This window comes from Malaya genurostris, chromosome 3, assembly GCF_030247185.1.
Source record: "Malaya genurostris strain Urasoe2022 chromosome 3, Malgen_1.1, whole genome shotgun sequence".
In the NCBI taxonomy this organism is placed as follows: Eukaryota; Metazoa; Arthropoda; class Insecta; order Diptera; family Culicidae; genus Malaya; species Malaya genurostris.
The window spans coordinates 299,721,483-299,743,705 of NC_080572.1; the positions used below are offsets into that span (position 1 = coordinate 299,721,483).

Below are 22,223 nucleotides of genomic sequence, written 5' to 3' on the forward strand. Positions count from 1 at the left end.
GGCTTTATGACATTGATCAATGTCAAAACATGTCAGTTCGATGTGTCGCTGTATTAATGTATATATGTATATATTGCGGCAATTTTCGAATAAAATGGTTGCAAGAATCTTCATGGGATTGATTGAGTCTGATTTTCTATTACATATCTTAGAAAGTCGACATAGTGAGTATATTAATTGAATTATCGGTGCCTTTTCGAAACAGCGTACCAGTGATTTGTTCATTTTCACTTCTTTCACCATGCATGAAACATTTGCGCCTTTCAAAAATTTACCAGAAATTGTTCTATTTTTATTTGCATGACTTATAAAATGTTTGTGTTTTCAGTTAACGGAATTATGGGTTGCTAAACGAAACCGTCCAATTCTTTCAAAGTGATTGTGTAAGTCAGACAACGAAAAGTCAACAAAATCATAAAATTATATAAAATATGTAATTATATATACTTTACTAAACTATATTCAGCAAATTATTAAGAGACCTATAGCTGAAGGATGACATTTCAATTCAAATTCTTATGCACCTCATATGACAATGCATTCTACATGCGAATTAGGTATACATCTGTTGAATCACTCTCTCTTTCGATTATTTTGATGTGATTAAAAAGATTTTCTTTGATATCACTATTCTGTTTGGAAGTCGAAAGTTTCGGGTATCATTTCATGCAAAGAGTTGAGTGATAAACGTGGAAACCGCTTGGTAATCAATAGAAGAGAAAGTAAACAAAGAGAAACTGTCACTTGCTTATACGAAAAATGAAAAATGAAAAATCAACCGAGAATTGAGATCGATATTTCTTCTCCGACTTTTTGCACCGTATCGGTGGTCGCTCAGGAAATTTCTGCCAACGATCTCAATTGTTGGTCGGTTTCGACCTACCAATTCATGCACGCGTCGGCAGTTCGGTCAAAGCCGTAAAGGGAAAAAGCGCATCTCAGGTCGGTCTGATCGGCGAATAGGTGGATAAAAATGCGGATGAAATGTCGTATTTTTAAGCAGCCCACCTATCAACATAATTTTTTTTTATCGTTCACTGTTATGACTAGAGTGTTAATATCCAGAGTGTCGTCAGCTGTTCGTTTATAATAACAGCTTTGTTCCGACGATACTGCCAACATTTCGGATTAAATGAGCTCACTACTGCCACTATCGAAACTAATGTTCGTCTACGCTCCTTAACGATAACAAAGTTCTCCGGCCTGTTATATAAATATTCCAACTACAAAAATTCCAACAGTTCTCACACGATTTCCTTCAGTTGGAAAGACTACTTCAATGCTCGGTTGATTTTTCAGAAGGCCGTAAGAGCAAGTGACAGTTTCTCTTTGTTTACTTTCTCTTCTATTAATTACCAAACGGTTTACACGTTTATCACTTAACTCTTTGCATGGAATGATGCCCGAAACTTTCGACTTTCAAACTGAACTGTGAAATCCAAGAAAATCTTTTTCAATCACATCACAATAATCGAAAGAGAGAGTGAACAAAGAGAAACTGTCACTTGCTCTTACGGCCTTCTGAAAAATCAACCATGTTGTTTAGATGACAGGTGAATCCAATAAAATTGTCATTTTAACCAACAGCACACAAAGTCAAAATATTTTCGTGATGTTAATGCTGTATCCAGAATAGTGTATATCTAAGTGACATCTGCAAGTATTCGCCACGCTGACTGAGCAAATATATAATGATATCAAACTAATATTATTTGACTCAAACCAGAAATTCTACTGTTAGTAGATCAGTAGCGAAAACCATAGCAAAAGCGAATAGGCCCTTTCAGGAAAAAAAAAACTTAACGTAATGTCAGATTTACTGATTCGCGTATGACGCAAAACGTCAAAACTTTCGGTAAATATTCTCTCCCTCGTGCTGTTTGCTGCCATTCGCTCTGTAGAACGGAGAGTTTGTAGTGTGTTTTCCGCTCGTATTAAAAGTTAAAACGCGAAACTTCGTCGTTGCGGCCCTATCGTGTGTGTAAATATATACGGCTGAGTGTCCATTACGTGATAAGCGAGCTTAAGAAAAAGTGATTGTGTTTCGGAAATATCTCGTTCATTCGAAAAAATAAGTAATTCCGCTGCTACCTGGACAAATTAAGATAGCAAAGTGCTAAGAAAAGAGACCTTTCTGAAAGGATTGGTGGCAGATTGTAGGTAATTTGGTGAAGTTAAATCCTTGGAAACTTAACCATCTTGTGTTCACTGGTCTCTTTCTTGCCTGTATTTTTTTCTATATGACCCTTTTCACTCGTTGCAGAATGGCATAGTTAGAGGGAGGGTAGTCAATGTTGCCCCATGACAGCGCAGAATACAGTATGTATTACTGACCACTTGCACACGATAGCATCGGTGGGTGGCGGAGGAAGTTCGGGCAGAGGCATTTGAATGTGTTATGCAAAAGTCCGAGAACAGTAAGAATTTTTTCATGCACAAAACGTGGATGTTTTTTTTCTTCTGTGTTAGCTTGCAGCTGACAGCTGGGAATACAGAGAGAAAGTTACCTGCCTCGAAGCTACCAGAGAATTTTGCAATCCATGATCGATCCGACACCATCCGATTAGCCAAGTTCATTTGACCTAATGCGATATATGACGTTCAAAATATGAACATACCGAGACCCCCCCCCCCCCCCCCCCCAATTACCCAAACCCATGATTTATTTGCAAAAATTTAATCGTCAAAATCATTAACATCGGTTAGTGAAGTGAATGTGAATGGATGTTATTTACAATAGAAAATTGTTTCATAAATACGAATTATTTGAAATGTTTTCGTGTTTTCTAACTGCTTACATTCCTATCCTAATGTAAAACTGTACAGTACCGTTCTGATAGATTAACGATATTTTGCTGAGTATCGAATGCACAGAGAAACTATTTTATTTTAAACTCGAATTTACTTTAATTTGACAATGTAGGAAAAACTTTGATCACCGACAGTATCAATTTCTAATTTGAGCAATCTGTACGAGTTGTAAACAAATTCAGGGATAGTCTTACATTACTAGAAGTACTGAATGCATTCTGTGTAGTACCGTTTTTGAAACCTGATCTTGTTGCAGGTATCTCAAGCTCATTTGGTGCAAACACACATTACGGCTTTGGAGAACGATTACAATTGTGAATGATTAATTGAGCACATGTTTTTATAGAAGATAATTTGCTGAGCAGAGTAACGAACTCGTCTTTTTATAATCCTTTTATCTATATGATCTTGTCATGTGGAGGTTCTCAGATTAGATATCATTTGTAGAATGTACATTAATCTTTTCAATAGAAGTTTCATTTAGGTAATTGATAGCGCTGATCCTGTCTAGATTTCGTGCATCACTCGAAATTGTACCATGAAACAATAAGCACCTATTCGTAGAATGGAGCAGTTTTATTTTTGGTAAAGGTATATTCTAACGGGTAGTTAGAGCCAAGAATGAATTCAAGAGTTGGCACCATGTCGTCTAGATACTCCCGTTTTATGCCTAATGACGTAAATTCGTCTTCAAATTAGGCCTTGCAAAAGCTATTAACTTCAACCTGAGGAACTGTTCGGTCAATTGAGTCTCAAGGGAGATGTTGAAACTGCCATAGAGAATTTTTTTTTCGAAGAAAATAGAAAAAAATGAGTGTCGTCATATCTTGCTGAGGGGAAAAAAAAGCGTCTCCATATAGTTAGGGTACGATAGTTGCAGTTGAACAAATCGGATAATGCAAAGTGAACTTTGACAAATTCCCGGCAAAAATTAAAAAAGTGGATCATCATTCCTCGTAACCAAATAGTAGACGAAATGCGTATCCACCTCGAGAATAAATGGTAAACTGAAAAATGGGATTTTTGAATTTTAATTTTTACTGATCAGTGTTCGATTGCGTGTCCTGTTTCAAAAGCATTATCGGAGTTCCATATAAAGCAACATTCAAGATTCCTTTACCTATTTCAGATTTACGGTGTGCAGCAAACCATCCACTGCGCTAAAAATGTGATAGAGCCTCTATTTATCAATTTCGGTAGATATTTTCTTTTGCTCTTTTCGCTGGTTGAAACAATATTTACAAATGTTATACTTATAATAACACTTGAATTTAAATCAGCAAAGAAACGAAATACATGAATGGAACAAGAAACGATTGATTTCAAGAAAAATGTTAACTAAGCTCCATTTCAGCCAAACCCTGGAATGTTAACCTTCATGTATGCTGTGTATGTGGCAGTTCATATTAAACCTTCCCACACTAACAGATGCAGAAGGACTACTGATGTCAGACCATTTTTTACTTAACTACGAAGCGTCTTCTCAAAATTTACCTTCTGGGAGAGTGATGAGATTTTGATCGTAAATATCTCTTGTTGTATCTAACGTATCAACATAATTTTTGCTACATACCTTCGGAAATATGATCAACAATTTATGATAAATTTTTCTGCTGTATGAGCTGTTTGCCTTTTTCGTACCTTTTATACCTGCGTTAGGTACTCATAACTGAATATAGTTAAAGGTTCAGAGTTAGGTTCCAGATACAGAATCCAGTTCCAGAATCAAGCATTCTGTTTCAAATGGATGAGAAATATTCTATTGCTTCCTGCGTTTTACATTCAAACGAAATTTTTCTGTTCTTTCCAGAGCCTCCAACATTTTTACGTGAATACGTATTACTTTACTGTGAGGCGTCTTCTGAAAATTTACTCTCTGAGAGAGTAATAACTTTTTGATCGTAAATATCTCTATCCTATTAGTCAAATCATTTTTTTTCTCTACGCCTTCGAAAATTTTCATTAGTATGATAACCTCAAATAACTCGAAATTAACGTTTTCTAAAATGATTGATAAGTAAAGAAGGTAAAAATTGGATACTTCATTCATTCTAGCCTGCGTAGTTGACTCGTTCAGCTCAAACTAGAATCCAATTCTAGGGTTCTGTTCTGAAATTCAGTGTCAGAATGCAAGATCTGATTTTTTTCTCATTTCCAGAAACCAGATCTGAAATTCAGTTCTTCGTAATCCAAAACCAGATCTGAAATTTATTTTTCATCCAGAATCCAAAGCCAGAATCGAGTACCAGATTACTGGGACGGAAAAGGAATTTCAGAACCAGATTCTAAGTCGTGATTTTGGAACCGAATTCTGAATCTGAGATCAGGATCTTGATTCCAGACCTGGACTTTGGATCTGATTTTTGAAACTGAATTCTGGATCTAAATTTGAAGTTCAGACCAGAATCCAGATTTAGAAACCGATTCTAGGGTTCAGTTCTGAAATTCAGTTTCAGAATTCGACACCTGAATTTTTTTTCTTTTCCAGATGCCAGATCTAAAATTCTTTTCCTCGTCCAGAATCCAAGGCCAGAATCGAATTTCTGGAACTGAAACCGAATTTTAAAGCTTGATTCTAAGGCGAGATTCTGGAATCAAACAGTGGATCTGAGATCAGGATCTCGATTCTAGACCTGTACTTTGGATCTGACTTTTAAAAACTGAATTCTGGAACAGAAATCGAGAAAAAAGAATACAGTTTCAGAATTCAGATTCAGATCCAAAACTAAGTTGTATTTCCATAATTTAGTTAGGAACTGCGCTCCAGAGTTCAGGTTCAGAGTTCTAGACCAGAATTTAAGTTTAGAATTTGGTTCCAAAATTCATTTCTACAGTTCTAGAAGTGTAACTGATTTTAGGAACTAGATTCGGAAGATTTTTTAACTACATTTCGGATCTAGATTTCTGGAACAGAATTTATGAGCTGAATTCTGGATCCGAATTCAGCTGCGAATCAGAATCCAGGTCCAGAGTACAGTAAACCTAATTTCAAGAGGTTTAGAATTCAGTGCCGAGTCAGAATCCTGGTCTCGAATACAGTTCCAAAACACAGGTTCAGTGATTAGTTTAACATTTCAGAATTCAGTTTCGGAATTCAAAAACCGAGTTCAGGTTCCAAATTCAATACCCGAATCTAGCATCAAAATGGAGTTCCAGAATTCAGCTCTAGCATTCGGCTCAAAAATTCGGTTCCTGGATTCCAGTTCCAGCATCCAGATTCTCTACCATTAATGAAACTAAACGATCCATTTTATTCGCACTCACGTCATCCGGTTATGTCTTTGACATTACCCTCTCGACCTTTTTTTTCTGCAGAAATCAAAATTCTACTCCCCATTGCAAATTTAGTGACCAAAACACCACTCGAGTCAATTTCAAAAATCTGCAAATTTTTTTTTGTGAAAAACTTCGGAAATCTGTAAATGAAAAAATATTTGCAAAATTACAGACAAATCTGCAAACCTGGAATTTCTGTTTCGAACTGCTGTAAGGATGCCGAGTATTTTTTTTTTTTCAAAAATCTGTGTTCGGTCACAAAAATCAGTCTGTGCAAAATCTGTGCTTACTTCCCATAAGAACTTTGCACAACGGGAACATTTTTGAGACCACCGAAAAAGTTCTGCTGTGTTTTCCTTAGAAATTCAAAGACGTTTAGAAGCTTATAGCCAGCCTGTAATCACTTTCGAAATAGTTCCAATCTATGAACCTGGTATCTCCGGTCGGTTGTGTTGAAGACAGGGATGCCAGATCTATGGAAATTTCTGTAGATCTACGGATTTTAAAAAATTCTGCGAATCCGTAATTGAAGACGGCGTAAAAATTGTAAAAATTTCTTCGGAAATTTTCGGATACTATCAATAATTACCAATGGATGTTAAACATGAGAAGATACTGGACGGCTTAGCTCGAATCAGAACTCTTGGCGAACGACCTTAACTAGATTAAAGTCGGGTATAAATAAATGATATAAAAAATTACCCTAGAAATAGTTTTACAATAACTGTGTACATCACATTTTAGTTACAATTACTAAAAGTCTATTTTAGGCAAGGTAGATAGACAATTTTCCGACACGTTTCGGCATTGCATAAGCGAAAATCAAATTTCGGAAGAACGTATTTCATTGCCAGCATATTCTATAATTTTAATAATCATTCGAAAATAGCTCCTAAAATTCGTTGCAGCCCATTTCGCCGAGTTATTTTGCCAAGATGGCCAGGCGGCACAAAGCCTTATTGGCTTTGTAATCTATGAAAAAGTTTACTTTCCTAGACATTTAATTCTAAGGATCAGTTTTGGAAGTTTTATAAAAAAATTTCCATTTGACAAAATTAATAGAGGAATTGTTCTATCTGTTATAAATAGGCGAAGTTTGTGATATACGATTTTTAGTCACAAATATCTTTAGTTTTTTTTTGTTTGACATCAATTCGGAAAAATGACATTTTTTCGACTTTCATATGATCTTCCAATATCGTCGTTGATTTTTCGAGGATCTTTTGAAACGGTGGAAGCTCAGATTTTTTCAGTTTTCAACCATGGATCCGAAATCATTTTCCTCTCAATTATCGTAGAAATCTATCCAAGATCTGCTAGAATTCTTTGAAACAAATTAAAGGCTATTGAAATCCATTTAGTTTTCAGGTTAATGTCAAACTGGCTCTCAGTTGTCCATCAGAACTTACAAAGATCTCAGAGTATTATTGAGCTTATAATACTGTCGACATTGAAATAACAATGAAAACATTGCTAGGGATTCTAATATCGAAAAACATGGACACCCCTATTCTGTATTTTGTTCGAATCGGATTATATCGATCGAATATGAAATTTAGCATTCTGTATCTCGATCGAGTTCGAGTTTTCCTTACAAAAGTTTCACTCGATCATTTACATTCGATCGAAATATTTCGATTCGATTGAAGTACAGAGGAAATGATTTCTCATTGTGATAAAAAATGGTTTGATTAAGACTAAAAGTCGAGCGCATAATTCCGTATGCAATAAATATTTTTCAAACAGCATAAAAGCAAAAGAAATTATTTTCAAAATGACCTCGAAAATAGTCTCGAGATCAGTGTTCACGTGGGCAACGTAGCCTAGTTCCTCTGCTATAGAGTGCAGAGGTTATCCGTGAGCTACTTTTTGCTTATAGCTTAAGGCGATCAGTTGAAATCTTTTCCAGCTCAGTTAAAATCTACGAATATAACATTATGACAAATTGGCATCACTGAATGGGGAACAAAGTGCTGTGCTGTGATTGGCTCGTGAAAACAAATTCTGTTAGAATCCATGTTTAAGTTGGAAGGTTCCGAATCGATTGGTAGGTCAATCGTATGAATCCCTTTACGAATCACTGAGTTATAAGCGTCCAGAATTATATGACAGACATTTATTTTTTATTGATTTTCAATGACAAACTGTAATCTCTGTTTGTCAATCAGAAGACATTAAATGTATCGACGTTTTGGTTCTGAAAGTATAGATTTTGCGTCCCATAATCGCATACTTCTCGCTCGCGTTCGTTCCGTACGATTTCCCTTCTCGCCAACGGAGAGCTTAGTAGCTAACCAGATTGTAGCGGAGCACGATTAATTGATGCTGTTCTTCTAAAACCCATTTCAGATTATTAACGACCGGCAGCGAGATCGACACAAATTGGTGGATCCCCAGTTGCACATTATCGCCCTCAACTTAGGGTGGGGGCCGCGATTTCCGAAGCACTGACGCTTGACGGGAGTACGCTTCGTGGCATTGCTTTGGTAAGTGAAATTATTATTCTATTGAAATTCGACAGACGAAAGAAGTAATACTTGATAGCGTTACAAACCAATCGGTTTACATCCTGTATGATCCATCATATGGAGCATATATTTTCAATTCATATTCGTCTTCGTGCTGATCGTTTTTTTCGGGAAGTTTGAGGCAATCAAGTTCCCCACCTTATTTTGGGTAGTTCAACTTCTAAATCCTACCTCATATCATAGGTACTATGAAAGAAATTTGACTCTATAAGGAATGTATGTCCCTTGAATGAGAGTTATAATGGACAATTTCGAACAGCGTGTACGAAAGTAGGTTTCCAATTAAAATAATACCTGCATTACAAAGTACTTGACTGTGTCGCATCAACAATTCTATTTTTAGATTTAGTGAATGATTCAAAGCTTGAATACGCTATAGAAATATTATGTCAACTGCAGTTCATGTTAACCGTACAATCATCTTGGACTTTTAGTGATGTTACTTTATGAAATAGATGGCAAGTTTGGAAGTAAAATTACTTTTAAAAAAACTGAGTAAAATGTTGGACATATCTTTCATGTGAAAATATTCACATTCTTCGCTGCGGTGGTAATCCAAGCAACCTCAGACGGCAAACGTAGAGCACCGGCCGATCGTGTGCATGAACAAGATGGCCGCTGTTGAGTGCGATGATGTAGACAGCAAACAGCACACATAGCTACTCTCGCTGCGGAACCTGAACTGTACTATGGTAGTCGTTATCGATTTTTCAACATTGCTTCACACTCCGAGGGGCGAATGCTACACACGCACGGATGGATATTTTGACCAATGCGCCAAACTTCGATGACAAGATGATCTTTATCTCTAGCAGTGTACGGTTAAAACATGTTTAACTTTATCAGGATGATATTTCAAATTAGATTCTTGCTTGATAAGAAAGATAATTTGATTATTTCTCCATGTTCTCAATTCATTCATCCGTCGAGTCTTTCTCTATTTTACTGCCTTCGATTTCTTCCTCTTGTGGCAAATTGTGGATCATGAAATTTGATCCGTTTTCATAGCTGTAGATTGTTGTTCATTGTACATGGATCTTTTCATATTGACAATTGGATGATCTCATCTTCTCTCATTAATTATAAAGTGCAAAATTCTTCATACTTCATAAGTATATAAAAAAAATTATTAATGTATTTTTCGCTTCTAAGAGAAGAGCATAAATTGGTACGGCGAACAACCCACACATATCTAAAACAGCTAATAAACAACAACAGTAAAAATTGGTTCAATTTAGAAAAGTTGTTAAAAAATACTGAGTTAACAAATAACTAAAGGAACCAAAGTTGTCACTTATCTATATTCAAATAAACCAAGTATTTAATTTGTTATGCAAGTCATCAGATTCCATTTGAATAGCCATCGAAGCAACCATTTTCTCAGGCGTAAAAAACGATTTGATTCCCTTCGTCTAAAAGCAGGCGAATATTTCCTTTCCGTGTTTTAACAACAACAAACAAAATCCCAGCTCACTTTGATGGTGACAGATGAGCAAAACCGTAAAAATCGATGGATCATCGTCGCGTGCAAAGCATGGCTGAATTTCAGTGCACCAACACATCCACATGTTAGTGGGTGGGTGGTGCACGGGGATGCGAATGAACATGACCTCACCTAACCAGGATAGAAAATTTCTACTGGGTCAGACGTCTGATTTACCGGCATGCACTCTACCTCTCCTATTGCCTCTTTCCGTTCGGTCAATGTAGAAGCCGTGTGTCCATTCCCGTTTTTATTTCGCTCACTGTTTTTTTTTTGCTCTCGCAAGTGATGGTTTGAACAAACGCAGTCATACCACCGTAGAGGTGTTCACTTTAAAACAAGTTGTTGCAGTTGTATGTATAACAGTGTGTTAATTTTCGTCTTATGTAATAGTTTTCGGAATCAAAGTATGCATTTCTGTTGATACGCCTTTTATGGTGCTATTTTAAAATATATTGTAAATATATTATCGAACCGGATGCGCTACATCATGACAAGAAAATTATTTTTCCACAAATAAAGAGACCAATCCGACTTAAGAGTGACTTTTTACAAGAGCGAATAGTTTTGCCTTTCTCTATAGAAAGGTATTAGAATTGCTGGAAAACCGACTTTCGAACGGAGCCTCGGAGACCCATAGTGTTATATACCATTCGACTCAGCTCGACGAGATCGGAAAATGTCTGTGTGTGTGTGTGTGTGTGTGTGTGTGTATGTGTGTGTGTATATGTGTGTGTGTGTGTGTGTGTGTATGTGTGTGTGTATGTGTGTGTGTATGTGTGTGCACTTTTCGAAGATATTTGAACGCGCTCAATTTTCTCAGAAATGGCTCAACCGATTTTAACAAACTTGGGCTCGTTTGAAAGCTACTATCGGGGCATTGATCAAGTTCGAAGATAAAATGGCTGTGACTTTTGGTTCCGGAGATATGATTGTATAAGTGACGTAACCGACAAAAAGCGTTGTATTTGAACGCGCTCAATTTTCTCAGAGATGGCTGATCCGATTTTAACAAACTTGGACTCGTTTGAAAGCTACTGTCGGACCATTGATCAAGTTCGAAGATCAAATGGCTGTGAGTTTTGGTTCCGGAGATATGATTGTATAAGTGACGTAACCGACAAAAAGCGTTGTATTTGAACGCGCTCAATTTTCTCAGAGATGGCTGATCCGATTTTAACAAACTTGGGCTCGTTTGAAAGCTACTGTCGGGCCGTTGATCAAGTTCGAAGATCAAATGGTTGTGACTTTTGGTTCCAGATATATGATGGTATAAGTGACGTAACCGACAAAACACGTTGATTTTAACCGCTCTTATATATATAAGGGTGCCAAAATTTTGGGATCAACTCTATTTTCGTAAAGTTCTAGTGCTCAAAAGTTTAAGCACCTCGAAAAAAGCCTTCATGCAAAATTTGACCTAAATCGGACATGCTTAAGGGGTGCTGCCCGGTGGTAAAGGTTTGACAATTATCGATCTTGAAAAAGCACCATAGGGGGGAGTATATGAAATTTCCAACATCGAAAATTTTTTTTGATGCCAAAACTCTTAAAACTGCATAAAACATCGAAATTTAGTGTCATCTCAAAAAAAAATTTTTTTGAAAAAATCAACTTTCTGGGACTTAGAAAAATTTTCATATTTTTTCTAAGTCCCAAAAAGTCGACTTTTTCAAAAAAATTTTTTTTCGAGATGACACTAAATCTCGACGTTTCATGCAATTCTAAGCCTTTTGGCATCAAAATTTTTTTTTCGATTTCGAAAATTTCATGTACTCCCCCCTATGGTATTTTTCAAGATATATGAAAATTTCACTAAGTGGACTAAGAAGGCTTTTTGCCTTTCTCTATAGAAAGGTATTAGAATTGCTGGAAAAACCGACTTTCGAACGGAGCCTCGGAGACCCATAGTGTTATATACCATTCGACTCAGTTCGTCGAGATCGGAAAATGTCTGTGTGTGTGTGTGTGTGTGTGTATGTGTGTGTGTGTATGTGTGTGTGTGTGTATGTGTGTGCACTTTTCGAAGATATTTGAACGCGCTCAATTTTCTCAGAGATGGCTGAACCGATTTGAACAAACTTGGGCTCGTTTGAAAGCTACTGTCGGGCCATTGATCAAGTTCGAAGATCAAATGGCTGTGATTTTTGGTTCAGGAGATATGATTCTATAAGTGACGTAACCGACAAAAAGCGTTGTATTTGAACGCGCTCAATTTTCTCAGAGATGGCTGAACCGATTTGAACAAACTTGGGCTCGTTTGAAAGCTACTGTCGGGCCATTGATCAAGTTCGAAGATCAAATGGCTGTGATTTTTGGTTCCGGAGATATGATTCTATAAGTGACGTAACCGACAAAAAGCGTTGTATTTGAACGCGCTCAATTTTCTCAGAGATGGCTGATCCGATTTCAACAAACTTGGGCTCGTTTGAAAGCTACTGTCGTGCCATTGATCAAGTTCGAAGATCAAATGGTTGTGACTTTTGGTTCCAGAAATATGATTGTATAAGTGACGTAACCGACAAAACACGTTGATTTTTACCGCTCTTGTATATATAAGGGTGCCAAAATTTTGGGATCAACTCTATTTTCGTAAAGTTCTAGTGCTCAAAAGTTTAAGCACCTCGAAAAAAGCCTTCATGCAAAATTTGACCTAAATCGGACATGCTTAAGGGGTGCTGCCCGGTGGTAAAGGTTTGACAATTATCGATCTTGAAAAAGCACCATAGGGGGGAGTACATGAAATTTCCAAAATAAAAAATTTTTTTTGATGCCAAAACTCTTAAAACTGCATAAAACATCGAAATTTAGTGTTATCCCGAAAAAATTTTTTTTTGAAAAAATCAACTTTCTGGGACTTAGAAAAATTTTCATATTTTTTCTAAGTCCCAAAAAGTCGACTTTTTCAAAAAAATTTTTTTTCGAGATGACACTAAATCTCGACGTTTCATGCAATTCTAAGCCTTTTGGCATCAAAAATTTTTTTTCGATTTCGAAAATTTCATGTACTCCCTCCTATGGTGATTTTTCAAGATATATGAAAATTCCACTAAGTGGACTAAGAAGGGTTTTTGCCTTTCTCTATAGAAAGGTATTAGAATTGCTGGAAAAACCGACTTTCGAACGGAGCCTCGGAGACCCATAGTGTTATATACCATTCGACTCAGTTCGTCGAGATCGGAAAATGTCTGTGTGTGTGTGTGTGTGTGTGTGTGTGTGTATGTGTGTGTGTGTGTGTGTATGTGTGTGTGTGTGTGTGTATGTGTGTGCACTTTTCGAAGATATTTGAACGCGCTCAATTTTCTCAGAGATGGCTGAACCGATTTGAACAAACTTGGGCTCGTTTGAAAGCTACTGTCGGGCCATTGATCAAGTTCGAAGATCAAATGGCTGTGATTTTTGGTTCAGGAGATATGATTCTATAAGTGACGTAACCGACAAAAAGCGTTGTATTTGAACGCGCTCAATTTTCTCAGAGATGGCTGAACCGATTTGAACAAACTTGGGCTCGTTTGAAAGCTACTGTCGGGCCATTGATCAAGTTCGAAGATCAAATGGCTGTGATTTTTGGTTCCGGAGATATGATTCTATAAGTGACGTAACCAACAAAAAGCGTTGTATTTGAACGCGCTCAATTTTCTCAGAGATGGCTGATCCGATTTCAACAAACTTGGGCTCGTTTGAAAGCTACTGTCGTGCCATTGATCAAGTTCGAAGATCAAATGGTTGTGACTTTTGGTTCCAGAAATATGATTGTATAAGTGACGTAACCGACAAAACACGTTGATTTTTACCGCTCTTGTATATATAAGGGTGCCAAAATTTTGGGATCAACTCTATTTTCGTAAAGTTCTAGTGCTCAAAAGTTTAAGCACCTCGAAAAAAGCCTTCATGCAAAATTTGACCTAAATTGGACATGCTTAAGGGGTGCTGCCCGGTGGTAAAGGTTTGACAATTATCGATCTTGAAAAAGCACCATAGGGGGGAGTACATGAAATTTCCAAAATAAAAAATTTTTTTTGATGCCAAAACTCTTAAAACTGCATAAAACATCGAAATTTAGTGTTATCCCGAAAAAATTTTTTTTTGAAAAAATCAACTTTCTGGGACTTAGAAAAATTTTCATATATTTTCTAAGTCCCAAAAAGTCGATTTTTTCAAAAAAAAATTTTTTTTTAAATTTTTAAATCTCGACGTTTCATGCAATTCTAAGCCTTTTGGCATCAAAATTTTTTTTTCGATTTCGAAAATTTCATGTACTCCCCCCTATGGTGATTTTTCAAGATATATGAAAATTCCACTAAGTGGACTAAGAAGGCTTTTTGCCTTTCTCTATAGAAAGGTATTAGAATTGCTGGAAAAACCGACTTTCGAACGGAGCCTCGGAGACCCATAGTGTTATATACCATTCGACTCAGTTCGTCGAGATCGGAAAATGTCTGTGTGTGTGTGTGTGTGTGTGTGTGTGTGTGTGTGTGTATGTGTGTGTGTGTATGTGTGTGTGTGTGTATGTGTGTGCACTTTTCGAAGATATTTGAACGCGCTCAATTTTCTCAGAGATGGCTGAACCGATTTGAACAAACTTGGGCTCGTTTGAAAGCTACTGTCGGGCCATTGATCAAGTTCGAAGATCAAATGGCTGTGATTTTTGGTTCCGGAGATATGATTCTATAAGTGACGTAACCAACAAAAAGCGTTGTATTTGAACGCGCTCAATTTTCTCAGAGATGGCTGATCCGATTTCAACAAACTTGGGCTCGTTTGAAAGCTACTGTCGTGCCATTGATCAAGTTCGAAGATCAAATGGTTGTGACTTTTGGTTCCAGAAATATGATTGTATAAGTGACGTAACCGACAAAACACGTTGATTTTTACCGCTCTTGTATATATAAGGGTGCCAAAATTTTGGGATCAACTCTATTTTCGTAAAGTTCTAGTGCTCAAAAGTTTAAGCACCTCGAAAAAAGCCTTCATGCAAAATTTGACCTAAATTGGACATGCTTAAGGGGTGCTGCCCGGTGGTAAAGGTTTGACAATTATCGATCTTGAAAAAGCACCATAGGGGGGAGTACATGAAATTTCCAAAATAAAAAATTTTTTTTGATGCCAAAACTCTTAAAACTGCATAAAACATCGAAATTTAGTGTTATCCCGAAAAAATTTTTTTTTGAAAAAATCAACTTTCTGGGACTTAGAAAAATTTTCATATTTTTTCTAAGTCCCAAAAAGTCGACTTTTTCAAAAAATTTTTTTTTCGAGATGACACTAAATCTCGACGTTTCATGCAATTCTAAGCCTTTTGGCATCAAAAATTTTTTTTCGATTTCGAAAATTTCATGTACTCCCCCCTATGGTGATTTTTCAAGATATATGAAAATTCCACTAAGTGGACTAAGAAGGGTTTTGCCTTTCTCTATAGAAAGGTATTAGAATTGCTGGAAAAACCGACTTTCGAACGGAGCCTCGGAGACCCATAGTGTTATATACCATTCGACTCAGTTCGACGAGATCGGAAAATGTCTGTGTGTGTGTGTGTGTGTGTGTGTGTGTGTGTATGTGTGTGTGTGTGTGTGTGTGTGTGTATGTGTGTGTGTGTGTATGTGTGTGCACTTTTCGAAGATATTTGAACGCGCTCAATTTTCTCAGAGATGGCTCAACCGATTTTAACAAACTTGGGCTCGTTTGAAAGCTACTATCGGGGCATTGATCAAGTTCGAAGATAAAATGGCTGTGACTTTTGGTTCCGGAGATATGATTGTATAAGTGACGTAACCGACAAAAAGCGTTGTATTTGAACGCGCTCAATTTTCTCAGAGATGGCTGAACCGATTTGAACAAACTTGGACTCGTTTGAAAGCTACTGGCGGGCCATTGATCAAGTTCGAAGATCAAATGGCTGTGACTTTTGGTCCCGGAGATATGATTGTATAAGTGACGTAACCGACAAAAAGCGTTGTATTTGAACGCGCTCAATTTTCTCAGAGATGGCTGATCCGATTTTAACAAACTTGGGCTCGTTTGAAAGCTACTGTCGGGCCGTTGATCAAGTTCGAAGATCAAATGGTTGTGACTTTTGGTTCCAGATATATAATTGTATAAGTGACGTAACCGACAAAACACGTTGATTTTTACCGCTCTTATATATATATATGGGTGCCAAAATTTTGGGATCACCTCTATTTTCGTTAAGTTCTAGTGCTCAAAAGTTCAAGCACCTCGAAAAAAGCCTTCATGCAAAATTTGACCTAAATCGGACATGCTTAAGGGGTGCTGCCCGGTGGTAAAGGTTTGACAATTTTCGATCTTGAAAAAGCACCATAGGGGGGAGTACATGAAATTTCCAAAATCGAAAATTTTTTTTGATGCCAAAACTCTTAAAACTGCATGAAACATCGAAATTTAGTGTCATCTCAAAAAAATTTTTTTTTGAAAAAATCAACTTTCTGGGACTTAGAAAAATTTTCATATTTTTTCTAAGTCCCAAAGTCGATTTTTTCAAAAAAATTTTTTTTTCGAGATGACACTAAATCTCGACGTTTCATGCAATTCTAAGCCTTTTGGCATCAAAAATTTTTTTTCGATTTCGAAAATTTCATGTACTCCCCCCTATGGTGATTTTTCAAGATATATGAAAATTTCACTAAGTGGACTAAGAAGGCTTTTTGCCTTTCTCTATAGAAAGGTATTAGAATTGCTGGAAAAACCGACTTTCGAACGGAGCCTCGGAGACCCATAGTGTTATATACCATTCGACTCAGTTCGTCGAGATCGGAAAATGTCTGTGTGTGTGTGTGTGTATGTGTGTGTGTATGTGTGTGTGTGTGTGTATGTGTGTGCACTTTTCGAAGATATTTGAACGCGCTCAATTTTCTCAGAGATGGCTGAACCGATTTGAACAAACTTGGGCTCGTTTGAAAGCTACTGTCGGGCCATTGATCAAGTTCGAAGATCAAATGGCTGTGATTTTTGGTTCAGGAGATATGATTCTATAAGTGACGTAACCGACAAAAAGCGTTGTATTTGAACGCGCTCGATTTTCTCAGAGATGGCTGAACCGATTTGAACAAACTTGGGCTCGTTTGAAAGCTACTGTCGGGCCATTGATCAAGTTCGAAGATCAAATGGCTGTGATTTTTGGTTCCGGAGATATGATTCTATAAGTGACGTAACCGACAAAAAGCGTTGTATTTGAACGCGCTCAATTTTCTCAGAGATGGCTGATCCGATTTCAACAAACTTGGGCTCGTTTGAAAGCTACTGTCGTGCCATTGATCAAGTTCGAAGATCAAATGGTTGTGACTTTTGGTTCCAGAAATATGATTGTATAAGTGACGTAACCGACAAAACACGTTGATTTTTACCGCTCTTGTATATATAAGGGTGCCAAAATTTTGGGATCAACTCTATTTTCGTAAAGTTCTAGTGCTCAAAAGTTTAAGCACCTCGAAAAAAGCCTTCATGCAAAATTTGACCTAAATTGGACATGCTTAAGGGGTGCTGCCCGGTGGTAAAGGTTTGACAATTATCGATCTTGAAAAAGCACCATAGGGGGGAGTACATGAAATTTCCAAAATAAAAAATTTTTTTTGATGCCAAAACTCTTAAAACTGCATAAAACATCGAAATTTAGTGTTATCCCGAAAAAATTTTTTTTTGAAAAAATCAACTTTCTGGGACTTCATATTTTTTCTAAGTCCCAAAAAGTCGACTTTTTCAAAAAAATTTTTTTTCGAGATGACACTAAATCTCGAAGTTTCATGCAATTCTAAGCCTTTTGGCATCAAAATTTTTTTTTCGATTTCGAAAATTTCATGTACTCCCCCCTATGGTGATTTTTCAAGATATATGAAAATTCCACTAAGTGGACTAAGATGGGTTTTGCCTTTCTCTTTAGAAAGGTATTAGAATTGCTGGAAAAACCGACTTTCGAACGGAGCCTCGGAGACCCATAGTGTTATATACCATTCGACTCAGTTCGACGAGATCGGAAAATGTCTGTGTGTGTGTGTGTGTGTGTATGTGTGTGTGTGTGTATGTGTGTGTGTATGTGTGTGCACTTTTCGAAGATATTTGAACGCGCTCAATTTTCTCAGAGATGGCTCAACCGATTTTAACAAACTTGGGCTCGTTTGAAAGCTACTATCGGGGCATTGATCAAGTTCGAAGATAAAATGGCTGTGACTTTTGGTTCCGGAGATATGATTGTATAAGTGACGTAACCGACAAAAAGCGTTGTATTTGAACGCGCTCAATTTTCTCAGAGATGGCTGAACCGATTTGAACAAACTTGGACTCGTTTGAAAGCTACTGGCGGGCCATTGATCAAGTTCGAAGATCAAATGGCTGTGACTTTTGGTCCCGGAGATATGATTGTATAAGTGACGTAACCGACAAAAAGCGTTGTATTTGAACGCGCTCAATTTTCTCAGAGATGGCTGATCCGATTTTAACAAACTTGGGCTCGTTTGAAAGCTACTGTCGGGCCGTTGATCAAGTTCGAAGATCAAATGGTTGTGACTTTTGGTTCCAGATATATAATTGTATAAGTGACGTAACCGACAAAACACGTTGATTTTTACCGCTCTTATATATATATATATGGGTGCCAAAATTTTGGGATCACCTCTATTTTCGTTAAGTTCTAGTGCTCAAAAGTTCAAGCACCTCGAAAAAAGCCTTCATGCAAAATTTGACCTAAATCGGACATGCTTAAGGGGTGCTGCCCGGTGGTAAAGGTTTGACAATTTTCGATCTTGAAAAAGCACCATAGGGGGGAGTACATGAAATTTCCAAAATCGAAAATTTTTTTTGATGCCAAAACTCTTAAAACTGCATGAAACATCGAAATTTAGTGTCATCTCAAAAAAATTTTTTTTTGAAAAAATCAACTTTCTGGGACTTAGAAAAATTTTCATATTTTTTCTAAGTCCCAAAGTCGATTTTTTCAAAAAAAATTTTTTTTCGAGATGACACTAAATCTCGACGTTTCATGCAATTCTAAGCCTTTTGGCATCAAAAATTTTTTTTCGATTTCGAAAATTTCATGTACTCCCCCCTATGGTGATTTTTCAAGATATATGAAAATTTCACTAAGTGGACTAAGAAGGCTTTTTTATTTTAGATTAGCATTACTGTTCTCATATAAATAGGCAGCGCAAATGTCAAGCACTAGTTTGGAAAAATGATGCTGACTGTGTGACATAAACACTGAAGCATGCTTTTGTGAACTACTCAAATCAATCTGAATCTATTGGCGTCTAAAATTATTTAATAAATGTATGAAACATATTTTCATGAGACTGTTATGAAAGAAGAGAAAGGCATTATCACACCACTAGGTGGATTAAGAAGGGTTTTTTTAGATTAGCATCACTGTTCTCATACAAATAGGCATCGCAAATGTCAAGCACTAGTTTGGAAAAATGATGCTGACTGTGTGACATAAACACTGAAGCATGCTTTTGTGAACTACTCGAATCAATCTGAATCAATTGGCGTCTAAAATTATTTTATAAATGTATGAAACATATTTTCATGAGACTGTTATGAAAGAAGAGAAAGGCATTATCACACCACTAGGTGGATTAAGAAGGGTTTTTTTGTATGAAATTGGGGAGACATTTTTTTAAATTTAATTTCTTTGATTTTCGAAAAAGTGTTCGGAGTTCTCAACTTTTTTGACACTAGTTTTGTACAAATTCCAGTTTCCAAGGAACACCGATTCGCAATTCAAGAAGAATGTGAGTTATTGTCTAAATAATGCAAGAACTTTGTTCTTACTTCTAAGATAAACTGAATATTGCTTTTGACCTGTAAAATCATTTTTAGTTGTTATTTGGCTATTTTTCATCAAGAATTTAAATTTTTATTAGAGGTATAAATAGGTTCGAGACGTTTTTTCTAAGTTTTAAACTTTATTGGCAACAAAATGGTTACAAATTTAACATTCAACCGCAATCCACGAATCGATCCAATTTTTAATTTATTTGCATGCTGCATCGACCGGACCAAACTTTAGTCGGAAGGAGCAATAGCTGGGCTATACGGCGGGTGTGATAGGACCGTTTGAGCGATTCTAAGTATGTTTTACCGGTTGTACAACTTGTAGGCGAACATATTCATGTTGTAGGATCTCACCTTGATCCTTTCACTCGATTGTACAAGCTCGTAATGTTCCACTCCCAGCTGGATCCACCAAATACAGAGCATAACCATGAGACCATGAATATTCTGCACAACACTTTTCATCGCCAGGGACAATTCGATGGAAAAAAAAACCTTTTCTTTTGTACCGAAATTAGCTCTGCGCCAAATTCGTTTTACTGTTTTTTAATTAACAGCAAAATTTACAAAATAACTATTGAATTAGTTGGAATTCAGTATTTACTTTGCTGAAAAAAAACTTTTGTTTTTAGAAAAGGTGTTTAGTTGGCGAATATCATGGACACAAACTAGCAAAATTTAATTCCAACACGAAATTCTTATTGGCAACTAATTTTGTGATTAAAATCAGAAAATTTGACTCTATCTAACTGTTACCATCACTGCTGAAAGACAGCACAAAGAAAAAGATTTGTTTTATTAACAAGTTTATTAGCCAAAAACTCATGATAATATCAAAGCAAAACAATATATTAAAAAGCTAAAAAAGATAGTCTTGTTGAAACTACTTGCAAATTGTTTTGATGTTTTTCGCATGTTTTAAAATATATCCCTATTTAAATTTCTAAACCGATATGTAAAAATGCCGTAAACTCTTAGTGGAATTTGATAAGAATTTGTGCGCATTTGATGCGATTGTGCGTAATAATGTTTTTACGTGGAACAGTGAAATGAAGTTCGTTGTATCTTCCAACCTATATTGCAACTGGTTGAAGTTTTTTTCAGCTGAAGGCTATATCGAAAGAAAAAGATTTGTTCAAAACATAGTTTTGGATCAAGAAAATAGAATTCTTCACAGTTTGTGTACAATACTCGTAGTAGGCGGTTGCTCTTCTCTGTGGTTTTTGGTTATTTCATGGTATTTTTCGCTCGGGCTACGCCGCCCGGAATACTGCTCGTATTCGGGTTTAGCTTTCCGAGTGCTCAAAGTTTTTAGTGAGAAAGTCGATTTTGCTGAGTCGAATGAATAAAACAATGATTTAAAGGAAAAAAATATGGAAAAGAAGGTTATGTTTCGTTTTGTCTTTTTCCGTAAATATAACACGGGAAGTCGCTATCGAATTCATATCTGCCAATATAGAACAGACAACCGCGACTATGAAATTCTTTCCGGGAGTAGTGTGCCATCTAGTGGTTGGCCAATTCAACCATTCATGTTAGTTGAAAACAACATTTTATTTTTCTAATTCAACTAAAAAATAGTTAAATGGAAATGGAGTCTGTCTTAGCTAAGAAAGACAGCACTTTTAATTGGTAAATTCAACTTATATTTTATCATTATTAAGAGCATGAGAATATAATAAACCTAATTTGGCAGAAGTAAGATTTATTTAGTTGTCTCAAAAAATAACTAACTAAAATCAGAAAATCAATCAATTTTTTCGCCAAAATTCTGATTTCGGTCTTTCCGTGTACGTAGGTAAAGAAACGGCGTTCCACGCCCCTTGGTTTCAATTCATAAGGCACCCAATTGCCTACCTTTCGGGTCAGTTTTAATTGCTTTTAAACGTTGGCAAATGCCTGGCTGAGTAATTCCGAGTAGTTTTGCAAGTTCTTTTTGCGTTTGCAACGGGTCTTGATCGAAAAATTCTTTCAATTCTTCATCATCAAACTTTGGTGGCGCTCTGACTAGTTCTTCGTCTTCCAGATCGAAAATGTTTTGCTTAAACCGTACCGACAACTTCCAACACGTTCGCTCTACTGAAGCATGCTCACTATGCACTTCCACCGAATGCGACTTTTGGAGGCTGTTTTCTCCACGAACTTCCTTTTTTCCATTTTTTTTCACAATAACAAAAGTAGCTTCACTCAAAATGCAATATCTCACAAACTAATAATCAGACAGCTGTCAAATTTATACACCTATTTTTTTAAGGTTGGTACTAACTGAAAATGGTATGGATTTAATTCTAGTGACGCCCTCTCATAGAAACGATACGAACTTTTCAGCCGAGAAATGTTAC

General features: G+C 36.5%; 1 protein-coding gene across 2 annotated transcripts in view; it reads left to right on the forward strand.

Annotated features, from left to right (window-relative positions):
• Nucleotides 1-1,879: 1,879 nt before the first annotated feature.
• Nucleotides 1,880-22,223, forward strand: part of LOC131435126 (mitoferrin) — a 49,168-nt gene continuing 28,824 nt past the window's right edge. Inside the window, exons 1-2 of one of the 2 annotated variants that reach the window (XM_058602677.1) lie at nt 1,880-2,160; nt 8,437-8,573. The gene's annotated coding sequence lies outside the window, so the exon portion shown is untranslated. The remainder of the gene's footprint in view (nt 2,161-8,436; nt 8,574-22,223) is intronic. The other variant, XM_058602678.1, reaches the window with a different exon arrangement.